Source organism: Nerophis lumbriciformis, linkage group LG24 (assembly GCF_033978685.3).
Source record: "Nerophis lumbriciformis linkage group LG24, RoL_Nlum_v2.1, whole genome shotgun sequence".
Lineage (NCBI taxonomy): Eukaryota > Metazoa > Chordata > Actinopteri > Syngnathiformes > Syngnathidae > Nerophis > Nerophis lumbriciformis.
Genome location: NC_084571.2, coordinates 36,295,001 through 36,319,260, shown reverse-complemented (window position 1 = coordinate 36,319,260; position 24,260 = coordinate 36,295,001). Strand labels below are relative to the sequence as shown.

At 39.8% G+C, this 24,260-nt stretch overlaps 1 protein-coding gene across 1 annotated transcript in view; it reads right to left on the bottom strand.

Annotated features, from left to right (window-relative positions):
- Window positions 1–24,260, bottom strand: part of camsap3 (calmodulin regulated spectrin-associated protein family, member 3) — a 119,999-nt gene that overhangs the window by 60,435 nt on the left and 35,304 nt on the right. The window lies entirely within an intron of this gene.

Sequence of the window (24,260 nt, the reverse complement as noted above, 5' to 3'; positions counted from 1 at the left end):
ACATTTTCTGCGTTGAAAAAATGCGGAGGCAAACCACCAGCAGAAATCATTAAAAAAACGCAACTCAGTTGACAGTAAAAAGTCGCAATTGTTGGATATGACTTTAAAGCAGGGGTGCTCGTTACGTCGATCGCGATCTACCGGTCGATCTCGGAGGGTGTGTCAGTCGATCACCACCCAGGCATTAAAAAAATAGTCCTAAAAATGAGCGATCATAAATCTTCACTATGACGTCACTTTCGTCCATTGATTGACATTCACGGCACCCGAGGGTCTTCTGAGATGACGCTGGCTGCTGCCAGCTCATTAAAATTACCGAATGGAAGGCGAGAAACACTTTATTTCAACAGACTCTGGCGCTGTACCTGTCGTCAAAACTCCAAAGACCGACTGTACAGTTGCACAATAAAAGCTCTGCTTCATCCTGCCTGCGCTACCAAAATAAGAGTCTCAGAAAGCTGGCGTGCGCAAGCTAGCAAGCTACGGAGTTTGCCGACAATGTATTTCTTGTAAAGTGTATACAAAGGAGTCCGGAAGCTGGACAAATAAGATGCCAAAAACCAACCACTTTCATGTGGTATTGGACAGAAAGGAGGACTTTTTTTCTCCTCCATTCGAAAATGCGGACGTTATCATCACCACTGTCTGATTCCAATCAACGCAAGTCATCAGAATCAGGTAATACACCAACTTATATTCTTGCCTTCATGAAAGAAAGGAATCTATATGTGTTAAACATGCTTGTATTATCTTTAAACACCTTTAAGTTGTTAACAATATTAACTATATGTGTTAAAAATGCTTGTATTATCTTTAAACACCTTTAACTTGTTAACAATATTAACTATATGTGTTAAACATGCTTGTATTATCTTTAAACACCTTTAATTTTTTAACAATATTAACTATATGTGTTAAACATGCTTGTATTATCTTTAACCACCTTTAAGTTGTTAACAATATTAACTATTTGTGTTAAACATGCTTGTATTATTTTTAACCACCTTTAACTTGTTAACAATATTAACTATATGTGTTAAACATGCTTGTTTTATCTTTAACCACCTTTAAGTTGTTAATATTAACTATTTGTCTTAAACATGCTTGTATTATTTTTAACCACCTTTAACTTGTTAACAATATTAACTTTATGTGTTAAACATGCTTGCATTATCTTTAAACACCTTTAACTTGTTAACAATATTAACTATATGTATTAAACATACTTGTATTATCATTAAACACCTTTAATGTATTAACAATATTAACTATATGTGTTAAACATGCTTGTATTATCTTTAAACACCTTTAACTTGTTAACAATATTAACTATATGTGTTAAACATGCTTGTATTATCTTTAAACACCTTTAAGTTGTTAACAATATTAACTATATGTGTTAAAAATGCTTGTATTATCTTTAACCACCTTTAACTTGTTAACAATATTAACTATATGTGTTAAACATGCTTGTATTATCTTTAACCACCTTTAACTTGTTAACAATATTAACTATATGTGTTAAACATGCTTGTTTTATCTTTAACCACCTTTAAGTTGTTAACAATATTAACTATTTGTGTTAAACATGCTTGTATTATTTTTAACCACCTTTAACTTGTTAACAATATTAACTATATGTGTTAAACATGCTTGCATTATCTTTAAACACCTTTAACTTGTTAACAATATTAACTATATGTATTAAACATACTTGTATTATCTTTAAACACCTTTAATGTATTAACAATATTAACTACGGTATATGTGTTAAACATGCTTGCATTATCATTAAACACCTTTAACTTAACAAAAACATATATTTCATAAATAAGTAAATATAAATTATATATATGAATGAGGTAGATCCCCACGACTTGATCAATTGAAAAGTAGCTCGCCTGCAGAAAAAGTGTGAGCACCCCTGCTTTAAAGCATAACCAAGCATGCATGACTATAGCTCTTGTCTCAAAGTAGGTGTACTGTCACTACCTGTCACATCACGCCCTGACTTATTTGGACTTTTTTGCTGTTTTCCTGTGTGTAGTGTTTTACTTCTTGTCTTGCGCTCCTATTTTGGTGGCTTTTTCTCTTTTTTTGGTATTTTCCTGTAGCAGTTTAATGTCTTTCTTTGAGCGATATTTCCCGCATCTACTTTGTTTTAGCAATTTGTATCCTTCTTTTTTGGGGACCTCGTCGATTGTCATGTCTAGAGATGTCCGATATCATCGGGCTGCCGATATTATCGGCCGATGAATGCTTTAAAATGTAATATCGGAAATGATCGGTATCAAAAAGTAAAATGTATAACTTTTTAAAACACAGCTGTGTACACGGACGTAGGGAGAAGTACAGAGCGCCAATAAACCTTAAAGGCACTGCCTTTACGTGCCGGCCCAATCACATAATTTCTACGGCTTTGCACACACACAAGTGAATGCAAGTCATACTTGGTCAACAGCCATACAGGTCCCACTGAGGGTGGCCGTATAAACAACTTTAACACTGTTACAAATATGCGCCACACTGTGAACCCACACCAAACAAGAATGACAAACACATTTCGGGAGAACATCCGCACCGTAACACAACATAAACACAACAGAACAAATACCCAGAACCCCTTGCAGCACTAACTCTTCCGGGACGCTACAATATACACCCGCCGCTACCCCCTACCCCAACTCCTCCCACCTCAACCTCCTCATGCTCTCCCAAATTCCAAGCTGCTGTTTTGAGGCATGTTAAAAAAAAAAATTCACTTTGTGACTTCAATAATAAATATGGCAGTGCCATGTTGGCATTTTTTTCCATAACTTGAGTTGATTTATTTTGGAAAACCTTGTTACATTGTTTAATGCATCCAGCGGGGCATGACAACAAAATTAGGCATAATAATGTCTTCATTCCACGACTGTATATATCAATATCGGTTGATATCGGAATCGGTAATTAAGAGTTGGACAATATCGGCAAAAAAGCCATTATCGGACATCTCTAGTCATGTCATGTTCGGATGTACATTGTGGCCGCCGTCTTTGCTCCACAGTAAGTCTTTGCTGTCATCCAGCATTCCGTTTTTGTTTACTTTGTAGCCAGTTCAGTTTTAGTTTTGTTCTGCATAGCCTTCCCTAAGCTTTAATGCCTTTTCTTAGGGTAGGGGTCGGCAACCCAAAATGTTGAAAGAGCCATATTGGACCAAAAATACAAAAACAAATCTGTCTGGAGCCGCAACAAATTAAAAGCCATATTACATACAGATAGTGTGTCATGAGATATACATTGAATTGAGATGACTTAAAAGAAACTAAATGACCTCAAATATAGCTACAAATTAGGCATAATGATGCAATATGTACATATAGCTAGCCTAAATAGCATGTTAGCATCGATTAGCTTGCAGTCATGCAGTGACCAAATATGTCTGATTAGCACTCCACACAAGTCAATAACATCAACAAAACTCACCTTTGTGCATTCATTCACAACGTTAAAAGTTTGGTGGACAAAATGTGACAGAAAAAGAAGTGGCATAAAGCACGTCCTCGAAAGTCGGAGAAAGTTATACATGTAAACCAGGGGTCGGCAACCCGCGTGGCTCTCTGGAGCTTTTTCAAAAATGTATGAAAAATGGAAAAAGAAAATATATTTTTTGTTTTAATATGGTTTATGTAGGAGGACAAACATGACACAAGCCTCCCTAATTGTTAAAAAGCACACTGTTTATATTAAACATGCTTCACTGACTCAAGTATTTGGCAAGCGCCGTTTTGTCCTACTAATTTTGGCGGTCCTTGAACTCACCATAGTTTGTTTACATGTACAGCTTTCTCCGACTTTCGAGGACGTGTTTTATGCCACTTCTTTTTCTGTCTCATTTTGTCCACCAAACTTTTAACGTGGTGCATGAATGCACAAAGATGAGTTTTGTTGATGTTATTGACTTGTTGAAATACTGTCAAAGCGCTTTGAGTACCTTGAAGGTAGAAAAGCGCTATACAAGTATAACCCATTTATCATTTATTATCATTGTTGGAGTGCTAATCAGACATATTTGGCCACTGCAAGACTGCAAGCTAATCTATGCTAACATGCTATTTAGGCTAGCTATATGTACATATTGCATCATTATGCCTAATTTGTAGCTATATTTGAGGTAATTTAGTTTCCTTTAAGTCATCTCAATTCAATGTATATCTTATGACACACTATCTGTATGTAATATGGCTTTTAATTTGTTGCGGCTCCAGACAGATTTGTTTTTGTATTTTTGGTTCAATATGGCTCTTTCAACATTTTGGGTTGCCGACCCCTGATGTAAACAAACTACGGTGAGTTCAAGGACCGCCAAAATTAGTAGGACAAAACGGCGCTCGCCAAATACTTGAGTCAGTGAAGCATGTTTAATATAAACAGTGTGCTTTATAACAATTAGGGAGGTTTGTGTCATGTTTGTCCTCCTACAGAAACCATATTAAAACAAAACTTTTTTTTTTTTCCCCTCATCTTTTTCCATTTTTCATACATTTTTGAAAAAGCTCCACAGAGCCACTAGGGCGGCGCTTAGAGCCGCGGGTTGCCGACCCCTGTCTTAGGGGCACTCACCTTTTGTTTATTTTTGGTTTAAGCATTAGACACCCTTTTACCTGCACGCTGACATCTACAAAGCAATTAGCTACCTACTGCCACCTACTGACATGGAAGAGTATCACACGGTTACCGTATTTTTCGGACTATAAGTCACAGGTTTTTTTTCATAGTTTTGCCGGGGGTGCGACTTATACTCAGGAGCGACTTATGTGTGAAATTAACACATTAGCGTAAAATATCAAATAATATTATTGATCTCATTCACGTAAGAGACTAGACGTATAAGATTTCATGGGATTTAGCGATATTTGGATCGGATCGGCCGCCGATATTTGACAAAAAATGCGTATCCAGTTTAAAAAAAACTCTTGTTTTCCAACGCACCGATTTAAATAATACATTCCACTTTTCTGCTGCTCCCTAATTTCCGTTCCGCATTTTCCAGCACACCTTCAACACATTCACAGGTCTGTGGATTCTCACGCAGTTGCTTTTAGCTGCTGGCATTACACGACAGGCTCTTCTCACTCTTTCCTGTGTTTCCCTCTCACAGACAGCAAGCGCACCTTCTTACACACGTCACATACTGTCACGACATACGTCACATACTGTCACGTCATACGTCACATACGTATACGTCCTCCCCGAGCAGAGAGGTAGCATGGCTAACGTTAGCTGTGATGCTAGCGCAGCCGTGCGAGCAACGTTCCCTCTAAGGTGCTCGCCTGTGCAATTGCGCACTGTTTAAGCGTCCTCTGCGCATAGCAATTATATGCCACGCACAAAATCAAATAAAAAAATAAGCGCATAACAATTTTCGACACACGGACACGACAGAGAAAACAGTTTTCGTCATCATTGTTCAAATATTGTAACGTCTGTCGAGACGCTTATCTCCATTCGATGCCACACGTCCACACCATCAAAATGCCGAGGAAAACATTTCCACATCAACACCGTATGAAAAAATTTGTGATTTTTTTTAGTTGTGATTTCCTTCTCTGCATGAAAGTTTAAAAGTAGCATATATTAATGCAGTATGAAGAAGAATGATTTAATGTAGACACATAGAATCATCATACTGCTGTGATTATATGCATCAAGTGTTCATTCAAGGCTAAGGCAAAATATCCAGATATATATTGTGTATCGCAATATGGCCTTAAAATATCGCAATATTAAAAAAAGGCCATATCGCCCAGCCCTAGTTCAATGATGCCATTTCTGTTTGTCATGTATAATTTTGTCTATTTTGTGTTTATCCTTGAATAAACAGGTCAGTTTCTTGTTACCAACCATTGTGTATTATTCAAACTCCCCTAATTCAGCTGGCTAGTTGTTATCAAGAGTACTAAAACCCTTTTCAACATGATTCTGACAACTAAGTAGGCTAAATAACTTTAAACTTTAATACATGCTCGGATAGGCCAGTATCGGTCAGTATCGGTATCGGATCGGAAGTGCAAAAACAACATCGGTATTGGATCGGAAGTGCAAAAACCTGGATCGGGACATCCCTAACTTATATAGGTTTTTTTCCTTCTTTATTATGCATTTTCGGCCGGTGCGAAAAATACGGTACTCTGCCGAGCTCTAGACAGCACCGACACTCAACAACAACACATCATTTGCAGACTATAATTACTAGTTTGCAAACAATATTTTTACCCCAAATAGGTGAAATTAGATAATCTCACAGCACACTAGTGGTTGAAAAACACTGCTTTAAGAAACTCAATGAATAATAATAATAAATCCTCTTTGTCACTGTATAAACCTGTCACTTAGTGCTGGCATTGTACCCAAAATGTCCAAAGTGGCAAAAGTAATCCCAATTTTTAAATCAGGTGATAAAAATAATATGAACAATTATAGGCCAATTTCAATTTTACCAACATTTTCAAAAATATTTGAGAAAGTGGTCTATAACCGACTGAATGGCTTTCTGGAAAAACTAAATATCCTTGTCCCCTCCCAATATGGTTTTCGTAAAAAAAAGCACCACCTGTACGGCTATACTCGACCTCTTGGAAAAGGTCAATGACTGTATTGAAGAAGGAAAATGCGGTATTGGCATTTTTTTTGGATCTATCCAAGGCCTTTGACACAATAGACTTTGAGATCTTATTGTATAAGCTATATCACTATGGTGTCAGAGGTGTACCTCTCGATTGGTTCCGCTCTTACCTATATGGAAGGCAGCAATGTGTATGCGTCAATGATCACACTTCACCCTGTATGACCATAAATTATGGGGTTCCCCAGGGATCCATCTTGGGGCCTCTCCTTTTTTATCCTATACATAAATGATTTTGTAAACTCCTCCGAAACTTTTCATAAAATAATTTCTGCTGACGATACAAATTTGTTTACCTCACACAGGAGCCTACAAGTGACTGTCAATTCAGAGCTTGTGAAAGTGGATTCCTGGTTCAAATGCAATAAGCTCTCACTTAATGTAAATAAAACAAATGTTATTCTATTTCGTTCTAATAAAAAACGGACAAATACTGAGCACTGCCATATCAACATCAATGGGCAGGAAATACAGAGAGTGTACTCCACAAAATTCCTGGGGGTCATCATTGACGAATACCTCAATTTCAAATGTCACATTAGCCATCTGTTAAACAAATTATCCAAATATGTTGGCCTGTTCTTTCACCTTTGTCATTATCTTCCTCTTTATGCTCTACTCACCCTATATAAAACTATCTTTGAACCACATCTAAACTACTGTAATGTCATCTGGTGTAACACCTTCCCTACCTACCTTCACAAATTAGAATCCATGGATCCAAGTTTAATGCCCCCAATCGACATCTATTCCATAATTATCATCTCTTAAGACTGACAGAGTTCAATATTTATCAAAATGCTTGTCTAACCTATCAAGTCATCCACAGGCTGACTTTAAGGCTCTGTAGCTTGGTTCCTATCTACCATCCCCAGCATGCCCACAACACTCCTAACTTAGATCTGATATCAGGGAAACATCGTTTACTGGATTGTACCGCTCGAAGTGTTGTATGCAGGGGACCAAAGATTTGGAACCGGCTTAATGAGAGCCTCAAGATGCTGTATCCATTCTCCAACTTCAAAAAGAAACTGAAAACTTATCTATTAACCACCTATCTCTAATGCCTCATGTGGGGTAGACTACTGTTGGGTTTTGCATGGTTGAATGAATGTATGTATGTATGTGTATCCTTGCTTTAGTACTATTATCTTGTGTTAATCATATAGCGTTGTTTTTTGTTGTTGTGCTTGCTACCATGTTTCATCATTCCATGTACAGGTAAAAGCCAGTAAATTAGAATATTTTGAAAAACTTGATTTATTTCAGTAATTGCATTCAAAGGGTGTAACTTGTACATTATATTTATTCATTGCACACAGACTGATGCATTCAAATGTTTATTTCATTTAATTTTGATGATTTGAAGTGGCAACAAATGAAAATCCAAAATTCCGTGTGTCACAAAATTAGAATATTACTTAAGGCTAATACAAAAAAGGGATTTTTAGAAATGTTGGCCAACTGAAAAGTATGAAAATGAAAAATATGAGCATGTACAATACTCAATACTTGGTTGGAGCTCCTTTTGCCTCAATTACTGCGTTAATGCGGCGTGGCATGGAGTCGATGAGTTTCTGGCACTGCTCAGGTGTTATGAGAGCCCAGGTTGCTCTGATAGTGGCCTTCAACTCTTCTGCGTTTTTGGGTCTGGCATTCTGCATCTTCCTTTTCACAATATCCCACAGATTTTCTATGGGGCTAAGGTCAGGGGAGTTGGCGGGCCAATTTAGAACAGAAATACCATGGTCCGTAAACCAGGCACGGGTAGATTTTGCGCTGTGTGCAGGCGCCAAGTCCTGTTGGAACTTGAAATCTCCATCTCCATAGAGCAGGTCAGCAGCAGGAAGCATGAAGTGCTCTAAAACTTGCTGGTAGACGGCTGCCTTGACCCTGGATCTCAGGAAACAGAGTGGACCGACACCAGCAGATGACATGGCACCCCAAACCATCACTGATGGTGGAAACTTTACACTAGACTTCAGGCAACGTGGATCCTGTGCCTCTCCTGTCTTCCTACAGACTCTGGGACCTCGATTTCCAAAGGAAATGCAAAATTTGCATGGTTGGGTGATGGTTTGGGGTGCCATGTCATCTGCTGGTGTCGGTCCACTCTGTTTCCTGAGATCCAGGGTCAACGCAGCCGTCTACCAGCAAGTTTTAGAGCACTTCATGCTTCCTGCTGCTGACCTGCTCTATGGAGATGGAGATTTCAAGTTCCAACAGGACTTGGCGCCTGCACACAGCGCAAAATCTACCCGTGCCTGGTTTACGGACCATGGTATTTCTGTTCTAAATTGGCCCGCCAACTCCCCTGACCTTAGCCCCATAGAAAATCTGTGGGGTATTGTGAAAAGGAAGATGCAGAATGCCAGACCCAAAAACGCAGAAGAGTTGAAGGCCACTATCAGAGCAACCTGGGCTCTCATAACACCTGAGCAGTGCCAGAAACTCATCGACTCCATGCCACGCCGCATTAACGCAGTAATTGAGGCAAAAGGAGCTCCAACCAAGTATTGAGTATTGTACATGCTCATATTTTTCATTTTCATACTTTTCAGTTGGCCAACATTTCTAAAAATCCCTTTTTTGTATTAGCCTTAAGTAATATTCTAATTTTGTGACACACGGAATTTTGGATTTTCATTTGTTGCCACTTCAAATCATCAAAATTAAATGAAATAAACATTTGAATGCATCAGTCTGTGTGCAATGAATAAATATAATGTACAAGTTACACCTTTTGAATGCAATTACTGAAATAAATCAAGTTTTTCAAAATATTCTAATTTACTGGCTTTTACCTGTATGTATGTGTTGCTTTAGTACTATTATCTTGTGTTAATCATATAGCGTTGTTTTTTGTTGTGCTTGCAACCATGTTTCATCATTCCATGTATATACTGTCCTCTGGACCCCCTGTCAAAAGCTTCTTCTAGCTTATTTGGGGAACCCTTTCACGTACCAACATCTTTAAATGATGATATTCACTACTATTGTAATTGTTATATTGTATTGTGAATAAACTTGAATGAATCTCAAGCAGACCAAGCGAAGGACTCATTAAAAATGTGTGTCAACGCAAGAGAAAGTGCACATTGTGACACATGAGAGGCCTTCTAAAGATGCCTGCATCATATCTGCTCAGACTGGTTTTCCAGCAAACAGAATTCTATACACAGACCCGACACGCCCGCTTTTGAACTGGTTCCTCTGCATGCGGACGAAGCCAGAAGCAAACTCAACAAAGATCTCACACACGGAGAGGACTACGCTCCCAGAATGATGTTCAAAAGTATTGGGACACATTGATTTGTTCAATCAATGTGTCCCAATGAAGCATCATCACTGCTATATAACCCAAAAATATAACATGAGTTTTGATAATTGTATACATTTCTCATTTTAAAAAGCCATTTTTAAGTGTCTTAATGGATTGGCCCCTGATGTGATGTGTCAAGAAATACAAAGATACAGTAGTGAAGGTGTGCAGACTCCAGCTGTAGAGTGAGAAGGTGCCGGACCACTCTGGGTCAGTCTGGGTTCTCAGTGAAGACCTCACATCTGTGGAACTCTTTGCCACTGGAGTTAAAGTCACAGTCGGACATTAAACTTGTCTCCACAAAACTAAAAAAAAGTGGCTTCAGTAAAATCAGAAGTGTGAGGACTAGAACTGGGTGTAGTACGGACAAATGGGGCCAATTATTTGTAATGTATTTATATCTCTGCGCTGCTGACCTGTCTCCGCTCGGGATGGTCTCCTGCTGGCCCCACTATGGACTGGACTCTCACTATTATGTTAGATCCACTATGGACTGGACTCTACCTATTAGGTTAGATCCACTATGGACTGGACTCTCACAATATTATGTTAGATCCACTATGGACAGGACTCTAACAATATTATGTTAGATCCACTATGGACTGGACTCTCACTATTATGTTAGATCCACTATGGACTGAACTCTCATTATTATGTTAGATCCACTATGGACTGGACTCTACCTATTAGGTTAGATCCACTATGGACTGGACTCTCATTATTATGTTAGATTCACTATGGACTGGACTCTCACAATATTATGTTAGATCCACTATGGACTGGACTCTCATTATTATGTTAGATCCACTATGGACTGGACTCTCACTATTATGTTAGATCCACTATGGACTGGACTCTCATTATTATGTTAGATCCACTATGGACTGGACTCTCACTATTATGTTAGATCCACTATGGACTGGACTCTACCTATTAGGTTAGATCCACTATGGATTGGACTCTCACAATATTATGTTAGATCCACTATGGACAGGACTCTAACAATATTATGTTAGATCCACTATGGACTGGACTCTCACTATTATGTTAGATCCACTATGGACTGAACTCTCATTATTATGTTAGATCCACTATGGACTGGACTCTACCTATTAGGTTAGATCCACTATGGACTGGACTCTCATTATTATGTTAGATTCACTATGGACTGGACTCTCACAATATTATGTTAGATCCACTATGGACTGGACTCTCATTATTATGTTAGATCCACTATGGACTGGACTCTCACTATTATGTTAGATCCACTATGGACTGGACTCTCACAATATTATGTTCGATCCACTATGGACTGGACTCTCACAATATTATGTTAGATCCACTATGGACTGGACTCTCACAATATTATGTTAGATTCACTATGGACTGGACTCTCACACTATTATGTTAGATCCACTATGGACTGGACTCTCACTATTATGTTAGATCCACTATGGACTGGACTCTCACAATATTATGTTAGATCCACTATGGACTGGACTCTCACTATTATGTTAGATCCACTATGGACTGGACTCTCACTATTATGTTAGATCCACTATGGACTGGACTCTCACAATATTATGTTCGATCCACTATGGACTGGACTCTCACAATATAATGCTAGATCCACTCGACGTCCATTGCACCGAGAGGGGGGTGGGGGGCGTCCCCACATCTGCGGTCCTCTCAAAGGTTTCTCATTGTCCCATTGGGTTGAGTTTTTCCTTCCTGGTGTGGGATCTGAACCAAGGATGTCGTTGTGGCTTGTGCAGCCCTTTGAGACTCTTGTGATTTAGGGCTATATAAATAAACATTGATTGATTGATTGATTGATTTTGGACTTGTCTTAATCTTTTTGCATGTGTTTTTCTTAAAAGCCTAACCAGGGACGAGGGCTGCAAATTAGCCTGTGGCTAGAAATCTTACGTACTTTGACATTGGTTACCTATGTTAACGGTAAATGGGTTATACTTGTATAGCGCTTTTCTACCTTCAAGGTACTCAAAGCGCTTTGACACTATTTCCACATTCTCACACACTGATGGCGGGAGCTGCCATGCAAGTATCTAACCACGACCCATCAGGAGCAAGGGTGAAGTGATTTGCTCGAGGATACAACGGATGTGACGAGGTTGGTAGAAGCTGGGGATCAAACCAGGAACCCTCAGGTTGCTGGCACGGCCACTCTCCCAAACGCACCACACCGTCCTATGGGTGGCAATGTTTAATTGTACTGTCAATCAATCAATCAGGAGTCCAACCATCTAAATTGTAATTGTTCAAGGCCTTTTGGACAATTCAGCCAACTTTGTGTGAACAGTTTAGAGCAGGGGTGCTCATTACGTCGATCGCGAGCTACCGGTCGATCTCGGAGGGTGTGTCAGTCGATCACCAGCCAGGCATTAAAAAAATAGTCCGATCATAAATCTTCACTATGACGTCACTTTCGTCACTTGATTGACATTCACGGCACCCGAGGGTCTTCTGAGATGACGCTGGCTGCTGCCAGCTCATTAAAATTACCGACTGGAAGGCGAGAAACACTTTATTTCAACAGACTCTGGCGCCGTACCTGTCGTCAGAACTCCAAAGACCGACTGCACAGTTGCACAGTTGCGCTAACAAAATAAGAGTCTCAGAAAGCTGGCGTGCACAAGCTAGCAAGCTACGGAGTTTGCCGACAATGTATTTCTTGTAAAGTGTATACAAAGGAGTACGGAAGCTGGACAAATAAGATGCCAAAAACCAACCACTTTCATGTGGTATTGGACAGAAAGGAGGACTTTTTTTCTCCTCCATTCGAAAATGCGGACGTTATCATCACCACTGTGATTCCAATCAATGCAAGTCATCACAATCAGGTAATACACCAACTTATATTCTTGTCTTCATGAAAGAAAATAATATATATGTGTTAAACATGCTTGTATTATCTTTAAACACCTTTAACTTGTTAACAATATTAATTATGTGTTAAACATGCTTGTATTATCTTTAAACACCTTTGACTTGTTAACAATATTAATTATGTGTTAAACATGCTTGTATTATCTTTAACCACCTTTAACTTATTAACAATATTAACTATATGTGTTAAACATGCTTGTATTATCTTTAAACACCTTTAACTTATTAACAATATTAACTATATGTGTTAAACATGCTTGTATTATCTTTAACCACCTTTAACTTATTAACAATATTAACTATATGTGTTAAACATGCTTGTATTATCTTTAAACACCTTTAACTTATTAACAATATTAACTATATGTGTTAAACATGCTTGTATTATCTTTAAACACCTTTAACATATTACCAATATTAACTATATGTGTTAAACATGCTTGCATTATCATTAAACACCTTTAACTTATTAACAAAAACATATATTTTATAAATAAGTAAATATAAATTATATATATGAATGAGGTAGATCCACACGCCTTGATCAAATGAAAAGTAGCTCGCCTGCAGAAAAAGTGTGAGCACCCCTGGTTTACAGAAAGGTCAATCACCCTTGAAGGTCCCATTTTCCTTGATTTTCCCTTCTTGGTGTAACAGGCAGCCGTCCCAATACTTAATTAGGCTTAAAAAGGACACGGGTAAACTGAAAGTGAGTCTGGGTGCTCTAGATTACACCTAAACGGGTAAACAATGGTGGCAATTAGAAGGCAGCCGGGGAGGCGTTGTGGTATCATGTCATGTAACTGTTAAGTCGTGTAAGCGATCCGCGCCGTATCAAAACAAGAGAACGCCCAGCTTCACAGTTTAAACAACAGTAGTCAAGTTGGAGTCACATGGTTCAGCGGTACAGAGTCCAGTTTGCTGCTGGACACGCTGAGCAGCCCTGACAACACACAAATAAAACATTACCAGAAGGCAAAGTAGGATGCAAATGCCAGAAGTCAGACGGGCGAAAGATATCGTGACGTCATGAAGAGACAACCACTGCCAGTCGTGCTTTCAGGGTATTAAAAAATAAAATCGACCAGGCAATTGAAAATGGTTGAATTGTGCCGGGTTGACCTCCAGTATGTGACTTTGATAGCCTGCTTCTCTCCCTGCTCATTGAGCGGTTGGAGTTTGCCCGCCCGTGTCACAGATACGCTTGTGTCGCGGCAATCGACACACGCCAACACAACAATCAGACGAGCGCAGGCGCAATTTTTAACGAGCCCTGGCATGATCGCTTCAGCTACATAAAAGTACTGGTACACAAAGATGTTCAAAGAGAGATTTAAACCTGGATCTCCAGACAGTGAGGCAGACATGCTAACCACTACACTCAAACTACATTTTTGTTATACCCCACTTTTTGAGTACCGTATTATCCAGACTATAAGGCGCACTTAAAATCCTTTTTTTTCCCTCAAAACGTGCGCCTCATAACCCATGCAATGTAAGGAATAAGTTTGGTTGAGCTTACCTACCTCGAAGCAATTTTATTTGGTACATGGTGTAATCAATCAATCAATCAATGTTTATTTATATAGCCCTAAATCACAAGTGTCTCAAAGGGCTGCACAAGCCACAACGACATCTTCGGCTCAGGTCCCACATCAGGGTAAGGAAAAACTCAACCCAGTGGGATGACAATGAGAAACCTTGGAGTTAACAATATTAACTATTTGTGTTAAAAATGCTTGTATTATTTTTAACCAACTTTAACTTGTTAACAATATTAACTATATGTGTTAAACATGCTTGTATTATCTTTAACCACCTTTAAGTTGTTAACAATATTAACTATTTGTGTTAAACATGCTTGTATTATCTTTAAACACCTTTAACTTATTAACAATATTAACTATATGTATTAAACATACTTGTATTATCTTTAAACACCTTTAACTTATTAACAATATTAACTATATGTATTAAACATACTTGTATTATCTTTAACCACCTTTAAGTTGTTAACAATATTAACTATTTGTGTTAAACATACTTGTATTATCATTAAACACCTTTAATTTTTTAACAATATTAACTATATGTGTTAAACATGCTTGCATTATCATTAAACACCTTTAACTTGTTAACAAAAACATATATTTCATAAATAAGTAAATATAAATTATATATATGAATGAGGTAGATCCCCACGACTTGATCAATTGAAAAGTAGCTCGCCTGCAGAAAAAGTGTGAGCACCCCTGCGCTAAAACATACCGGTGTAGTGAGTTTACATTATTCGCCCAAGGAACTTCAGTTATTACAAGAAAAACAAGATTTACCATAATCCACTGTGCAAAGGAACAACTGATTTTAATCTAGAAATGTACTCGGAGCGTGGACCTCCACCATGCAGTGATCCGAATCAGCCCCAAAACATTATCACTTGTTCCTTATCCCATTTTGGACATTTCCTGAAATTTCGATGAAAATCCACCCATAACTTTTTGAGCTATCTGGAGCTGAATGAAAGAAAAGAGCTCAACTCTCTTGTCGGTCATCCACTCTATTTGTCTATGCCGTTCTACATTTAGACCAAGACTTCCTTTTGTCATTCAAATTCAAACTTTACAGTACAGATAAGAATAAAATAAACGTGCATTAGCTCGTTGTGCAGGATAAAAGAGCAATGAGGTGCGGAGTGTTTGCATTCACAAAAGAAGGTGCGGATACAAATAGATTACTGGACAGACAAATATAATATATTCTGCTGACTTGCACACTCGCAGAAGTTGAAGCTAGGATTGTAAACCTCAGGTAGCGTACTAGAAATAATCCAGATCAGGCCCAAAATCTAATCAAATGTTCTCATTTTGGACATTTTCTGAAAGTTTCAACGGAATTCTTCCATAACCGTTTAAGTTATGCTGATAACTGATAGCATTACCTTTTGGAGGAAGTAAAAAAATAAATAAAATTGCTAAAAAATTTCCATATATTACTTATGTGTCAAAGTCAAGGCCCGCAGGCCAGATCCGACCCGCAAATTAATGATTTATGGCCCCCGGGATGGTATTTGATTATAGGGATGTCCCGATCCAGGTTTTTGCACTTCCGATCTGATACCAATATTGTTTTTGCACTTCCGATCCGATACCGATACTGACCGATACTGGCCTATCCGAGCATGTATTAAAAGTTGAAAGTTATTTAGCCTACTTAGTTGTCAGAATCATGTTGAAAAGGGTTTTAGCACTCTTGATAACAACTAGCCAGCTGAATTAGGGGAGTTTGAATAATACACAATGGTTGGTAACAAGAAACGGACCTGTTTATTCAAGGATAAACACAAAATAGACAAAATTATACATGACAAACAGAAATGGCATCATTGAAATTAGGGCTGGGCGATATGGCCTTTTTTTAATATTGCGATATTTTAAGGCCATATTGCGATACACGATATATATCTCGATATTTTTGCCTTAGCCTTGAATGAACACTTGATGCATATAATCACAGCAGTATGATGATTCTATGTGTTTTGATTGATTGATTGAGACTTTTATTAGTAGGTTGCACAGTGACGTACATATTCCGTACAATTGACCACTAAATGGTAACACCCCAATAAGTTTTTCAACTTGTTTAAGTCGGGGTCCACTTAAATTGATTCATGATACAGATATATATTATCAGATATATACTATCATCATAATACAGTCATCACACAAGATAATCACATTGAATTATTTACATTATTTATAATCCAGGGTGTGGAGGGGGGTGTTGGATGTAAGTGTCAAAAAGACAGCCAAAAGAGTTTGATATGAGAATAAATCTAAAGTTAAAATATAGGGTAGAAATGCACCCATTTGCAGGAAATGTAGTCTTGATTTTCAACATTTTCTTTCAAGGCTTGCATGTCTCCATTAAAACATTCTTCTTCATACTGCATTAATATATGCTACTTTTAAACTTTCATGCAGAGAAGGAACTCACAACTAAAAAAATCACTAATTTTTTCATACGGTGTTGATGTGGAAATGTTTGCCTCGGCATTTTGATGGTGTGGGCGTGTGGCACCGAACGGAGATAAGCGTCTCGACAGACGTTACAATATTTGAACAATGATGACGAAAACTGTTTTCTCTGTCGTGTCCGTGTGTCGAAAATTGTTATGCGCTTATTTTTTTCCTTGATTTTGTGCGTGGCATATAATTGCTATGCGCAGAGGACGCTTAAACAGTGCGCAATTGCACAAGCGCGCACCTTAGAGAGAACGTTGGTCACACGGCTGCGCTAGCATCACAGCTAACGTTAGCCATGCTGCTACCTCTCTGCTCGGGGAGGGCTTACACGTATGTGACGTATGACGTGACAGTATGTGACGTATGTAAGAAGGTGCGCTTGCTGTCTGTGAGAGGGAGACACAAGAAAGAGTGAGAAGAGCCTGTCGTGTAATGCCAGCAGCTAAAAGCAACTGCGTGAGAATCCACAGACCTGTGGATGTGTTGAAGGTGTGCTGGAAAATGCGAAACGGAAATTAGGGAGCAGCAGAAAAGTGGAATGTATTATTTAAATAGGTGCGTTGGAAAACACGGAGCGGAGTTTTTTTTTTTTTTTAACTGGATCTGGATTCGGCATTTTCCCATGCCTTGCCGATACGCATTTTTTTGCAAATATCGGCGGCCGATCCGATCCAAATATCGGATCGGGACATCCCTATTTGATTAGTATTAGTACTGCTGCTGTTTTGCACGCACCAATACTCCACCAGTGTTGGCGCTAGGAATTTTCTAAATAGGGTCATAAAAATGGTGTCCAACAGTAAATTTTGGGATCCCACTTTTTTGTAACCGTTTCGAAAACAAATAAATGTATGCATTATCCTGCTATATGTCACATTCTATATTGTGTTTTGGAAAAAGGTTGGCGTAAATGTTACTTTATTAAAAAAATAATACAAAAACGCATTTTTATGCATATGTAAATGTATTCACTTATAAACATTCATTCACTTTCTTCTTTCCTTCATGGATCGAAACTTAATCAATCAATCAATGTTTATTTATATAGCCCTAAATCACGAGTGTCTCAAAGGGCTGCACAAGCCACAACGACATCCTCGGTTCAGATCCCACATAAGGGCAAGGGAAAAACTCACTACCCAGTGGGACGTCAATGAGAATGACTATGAGAAACCTTGGAGAGTACCGCAGATGTGAAAGCGACGGTTACCCCATTAATTTGAGCGAGGATGAAAGATTCGTGGATGAAAAACGTGAGAGTGAAGGACTAGAGTGCAGTGCAGGACGTATCTTTTTCCGCTCTGACCGTAACTTAGGTACAAGGGCTCATTGGATTCCACACTCTCTCCTTTTTCTATTGTGGATCACGGATTTGTATTTCAAACCACCTCGGATACTATATCCTCTTGAAAATGAGAGTCGAGAACGCGAAGCACTTTAGCTACGGAGCTAACGTGATAGCGTCGTGCTTAACTGCAGATAGAAACAAAAGAAATAAACCCCTGACTGGAAGGATAGACAGAATATCAATAATACTACCAAACTCTGGACCTGTAACCACACGGTTAATGCTGTACTGCCTGACGAAGCCTAGCAATGCTGTTGCTAACGACACCATTGAAGCTAACTTAGCTACGAGACCTCGATAGAGCTATGCTAATAACATTAGCTCTCCACCTACGCCAGCTCTCATCAACACCTGGACTGGTCTCAGTATATTTACAAAGCTTTGCAAATATATTACAAAATACCTATTCTGTCTCTGGTGGTTCTTTTACTCAGCTTTAAGTGTCGTAAAGAGCTTGGGAGCGACGGCCAGAAACTTGAATTCCCTGGGAGGAACAACTGGTCCAAACGCAACACCACACCATACACCCCCCGCCTACACATTTCTATCACATATAAGATGTCCAGGTCCACTGGACCCGGGGCTAATAGAAGTGTGGAAATTTATGTTCTGTGTAACACACACACACACACACACACACACACACACACGTCTTGCCTACTTTGTGTGGACCCATGTTTGGTCAGTAGGTTGTGAGGGCCCCCCTTTCCACTATAGCTAGAATGATGAAAAAAAATATATCTAGCACTAGATGGGAGTAGAGAGTTGCAATCTAACTTCAGAATGCAAAATACACAAAGTAAAAAAAAAAATTTCACTTTTGTAGTTGTGAGGACCGACCGCTGTCGCTAGGTAGATTTGACCATACACACGCATAGTAGTAAGTTATGCGAGTTGGCCATTTTTAAGGACAGCAAACACACATTCTTGTATTTTTTTACATTCTTGCGACCGCCGAAAAATCTTTAGGACCACCCTTTCTAGCTATATAAAGATGTGTATTTACACACATTAATAATATATACATACTATGCAAATATAAAAAAGCTTGTTGTGACAAATGAGTTGGAATTTCACAAGAAAAAGGTCACAATTTCACAAGAAAAACTTTGAATTTTGGCAGTATTATAATAAAAATTGTAATTTTACAAGAAAAACTTAAGATTTGTGCAAAACTATGATAAAAGTTGGAATTTTGTTCAATAACAGTCGCAATTTTACAAGAAAAGCTTAACATTTTGGCAACTTTATGAAAAGAGTCGTAATTTTACTCGATAAAAGTCACAATTCTATAAGGATATCATAATAATCGGAATTTTAATTGGCAAAATTATGACAAAAGTCATAATTTTACTCAAAAAATGTCACAATTTTACGAGAACAACAAAAAATGATGGCAATATTGTGATTAAAGTCAGAATTTTATATGACAAATGTCGCCATTTTGCATTAAAAAGTAATAATTTTACAAGAAAATGTTACAGAAACAAAGAATGAGAAATTGTTTCCAATTTTATAAGAAAAAAGTCGAACATTGTGAGAAAAAGACTACTTTTAGTAAAAAAAAAAATTAGAATTTTTTGTTTGTATTTGGTTTTGAATCTTCATTATTTACTTCAAGTTTTACAGTATGTCTATATACATATTTATTTTATTTTTTAAATTAATTTTGGCCAAAAGGGGGCGCATTTCAATTTCTTACACACACTTGTTATTTCATATGTTGACCAGAGGGGAAGATACTTTTCCTTCTTCATGTCTCAAGAAGGGGAGAAATACAAGTACACACACACACACACACACACACAACAGGCCTAGACAGGAGGAGGCCAGAGTGTAGGTACACAGAACATCAGAGGGTCAAATGTGCGAGAAATTGAGAGCAGACAGTGTTGACAAACAATGTTGCAACCTTGTGTGGGAACCGCAGGTGCAGAAACACAAAAGAAGAATCCCTGTGGGAAGCAGAAACTGGGCAGAGAAATTTTCCGTGCGACGTCTGATGGACCCGTTGCATTTTGTGGCTTTTAAAAGGGGAACATTATCACAATTTCAGAATTGTTAAAACCATTAAAAATCAGTTCCCAGTGGCTTATTATATTTTTCGAAGTTTTTTTCAAAATTTTACCCATCACGCAATATCCCTAAAAAAAGCTTCAAAGTGCCTGATTTTAACCATCGTTATATACACCCGTCCATTTTCCTGTGACGTCACATAGTGATGCCAACACAAACATGGCGGAAAGAACAGCAAGATTAAGGGGCGGTATAGCTCGGTTGGTAGAGTGGCCGTGCCATCAACCTGAAGGTTGCAGGTTCGATCCCCGCTTCCGCCATCCTAGTCACTGCCGTTGTGTCCTTGGGCAAGACACTTTACCCACCTGCTCCCAGTTCCACCCACACTGGTTTAAATGTAACTTAGATATTGGGTTTTCACTATGTAAAGCGCTTTGAGTCACTAGAGAAAAGCGCTATATAAATATAATTCAATTCAATTCAATTCAAGATATAGCGACATTAGCTCGGATTCAGACTCGGATTTCAGCGGCTTAAGCGATTCAACAGATTACGCATGTATTGAAACGGATGGTTGTAGTGTGGAGGCAGGTAGCGAAAACGAAATTGAAGAAGAAACTGAAGCTATTGAGCCATATCGGTTTGAACGGTATGCAAGCGAAACCGACGAAAACGACACGACAGCCAGCGACACGGGAGAAAGCGAGGACGAATTCGGCGATCGCCTTCTAACCAACGATTGGTATGTGTTTGTTTGGCATTAAAGGAAACTAACAACTATGAACTAGGTTTACAGCATATGAAATACATTTGGCAACAACATGCACTTTGAGAGTGCAGACAGCCCAATTTTCATCAATTAATATATTCTGTAGACATACCCTCATCCGCGCTCTTTTCCTGAAAGCTGATCTGTCCAGTTTTGGAGTTGATGTCAGCAGGCCAGGGAAGCTAGGGTTGATAGGGGGTTTAGCTCGCTCGTCTGCGGGAACAAACTGCCGCCACTGCTTGCCGTGCTACCGAGGTCCTTTGTCCCTGAATTGCTCACACACTCCGGCAGATTCAATGGGGGTCCGGCGGCAGATTTCTTTGACTTTATCGTTGGAAATGCATCTGCTTTGAGTGTCGCAGGATATCCACACATTCTTGCCATCTCTGTCGTAGCATAGCTTTCGTCGGTAAAGTGTGCGGAAAACAAACGTCCAATTTCTGGCCACTTTCGCATCTTTGGGCCACTGGTGCAACTTGAATCCCGTCCCTGTTCGTGTTGTTACACCCTCCGACAACACACCGACGAGGCATGATGTCTCCAAGGTACGGAAAAACAGTCGAAAAAACGGAAAATAACAGAGCTGATTTGAGAAAATGGCGGATTGCTTCCCGATGTGACGTCAGCTCCGAGAGCGAATAATAGAAAGGCGTTTAATTCGCCAAAATTCACCCATTTAGAGTTCGGAAATCGGTTAAAAAAATATATGGTCTTTTTTCTGCAACATCAAGGTATATATTGACGCTTACATAGGTCTGGTGATAATGTTCCCCTTTTAATGCCTCACAATCAAACACTTTTATGTTAAAATACTGAACAGATGTTTATTGGGATAAGGTAAACATATGTTCAGTATTTTAACATAAAAGTGTTTGTGAGGCATTAAAAGCCACAAAATGCAACGGGTCCATCAGATCCACAAACGCTGGCTGAGTAACAACAATATGAACATTACACAAGGGTTAAATAAATCCTCTTGTTTCCCATCCAAAACATCTCACTAAAGTCCAAATGAAGCCTCAGCACATTCACTCCTGCATGGTGATTAATTGCTCCTTACCACTGCAGTTTTTTTTTTCTGTATGGAACACATTCTGTGTACTTGTGACCTCTGACCCGCCGCTCATGCTGAGTGATGCCAAAAACCGGCCTGATGCGTACAACAACGCGTCACCACAGTGCTTGTATCACCAAAGCAGAGCAGACTTTAATTGTATTAGAAGGCCAAGAGGCGCTGGAGTGTTATCCTGTAGATTGTGTTACAGCTGCCTGAGGAGGCTTCGCAGTCTGACAGAATCCACTCAATTGTCTTGCACAGCATCCACTACACTCACCTCCAGTCGCTTCAGGTTACACACGCACTTATAACAAGGGGAGTGTTGTTGTACGCTGACCTTTGCCCTCCGTGTGTGGCCCGCCGACACAGATTAATGATGAGCTTGAAATAACAGTTGTAAACAATATACTAAAGGGTGTAAAGTGCAAACAACACCAAGGTAACATCCTGCTTAAGTCCGTATCCCAACCTCCCAACGGCCCTCCCACTTTTGACTCACCGAAGCGAGCACTGGTGAGATGATGAGTCATCTTTCAAAGAGGTATTAAAGCGGTCTGTTGGCATACACTCAACTACAAGGACAGTAAACCTGAATGTATTCATTTCTCAATACATTTGCCGGATTTACACACGCCGGATAGTCGAACCTCGGATTCAGGAGGAACAGTGTGGTTTTCGTCCTGGTCGTGGAACTGTGGACCAGCTCTATACTCTCGGCAGGGTCCTTGAGGGTGCATGGGAGTTTGCCCAACCAGTCTACATGTGCTTTGTGGACTTGGAGAAGGCATTCGACCGTGTCCCTCGGGAAGTCCTGTGGGGAGTGCTCAGGGAGTATGGGGTATCGGACTGTCTGATTGTGGCAGTCCGCTCCCTGTATGATCAGTGCCAGAGCTTGGTCCGCATTGCCGGCAGTAAGTCGGACACGTTTCCAGTGAGGGTTGGACTCCGCCAGGGCTGCCCTTTGTCACCCATTCTGTTCATAACTTTTATGGACAGAATTTCTAGGCGCAGTCAAGGCGTTGAGGGGATCCGGTTTGGTGGCTGCAGGATTATGTCTCTGCTTTTTGCAGATGATGTGGTCCTGATGGCTTCATCTGGCCAGGATCTTCAGCTCTCGCTGGATCGGTTCGCAGCCGAGTGTGAAGCGACTGGGATGAGAATCAGCACCTCCAAGTCCGAGTCCATGGTTCTCGCCCGGAAAAGGGTGGAGTGCCATCTCCGGGTTGGGGAGGAGATCTTGCCCCAAGTGGAGGAGTTCAAGTACCTCGGAGTCTTGTTCACAAGTGAGGGAAGAGTAGACCGTGAGATCGACAGGCGGATCGGTGCGGCGTCTTCAGTAATGCGGACGCTGTATCGATCCGTTGTGATGAAGAAGGAGCTGAGCCGGAAGGCAAAGCTCTCAATTTACCGGTCGATCTACGTTCCCATCCTCACCTATGGTCATGAGCTTTGGGTTATGACCGAAAGGACAAGATCACGGGTACAAGCGGCCGAAATGAGTTTCCTCCGCCGGGTGGCGGGGCTCTCCCTTAGAGATAGGGTGAGAAGCTCTGCCATCCGGGGGGAGCTCAAAGTAAAGCCGCTGCTCCTCCACATGGAGAGGAGCCAGATGAGGTGGTTCGGGCATCTGGTCAGGATGCCACCCGAGCGCCTCCCTAGGGAGGTGTTTAGGGCACGTCCGACCGGTAGGAGGCCGCGGGGAAGACCCAGGACACGTTGGGAAGACTATGTCTCCCGGCTGGCCTGGGAACGCCTCGGGGTCCCACGGGAAGAGCTGGACGAAGTGGCTGGGGAGAGGGAAGTCTGGGCTTCCCTGCTTAGGCTGCTGCCCCCGCGACCCGACCTCGGATAAGCGGAAGAAGATGGATGGATGGAATACATTTGCAAAAATTTCTTAACATTTTCACATTATCGGTATAGTGTGTAGAATTTTGAGGACAAAAATGAATTTATTCCATTTTGAAATAAGGCCCTAACTAGAGATGGCAGATAATATCAACCGGGATAAATTCTTTAAAATGTAATATCGAAAATTATCGGTATCGGTTTCACTAGGGATGTCCGATAATGGCTTTTTTGCCGATATCCGATATTCCGATACTGTCCAACTCTTAATTACCGATACCAACCAATACCGATATATACAGTC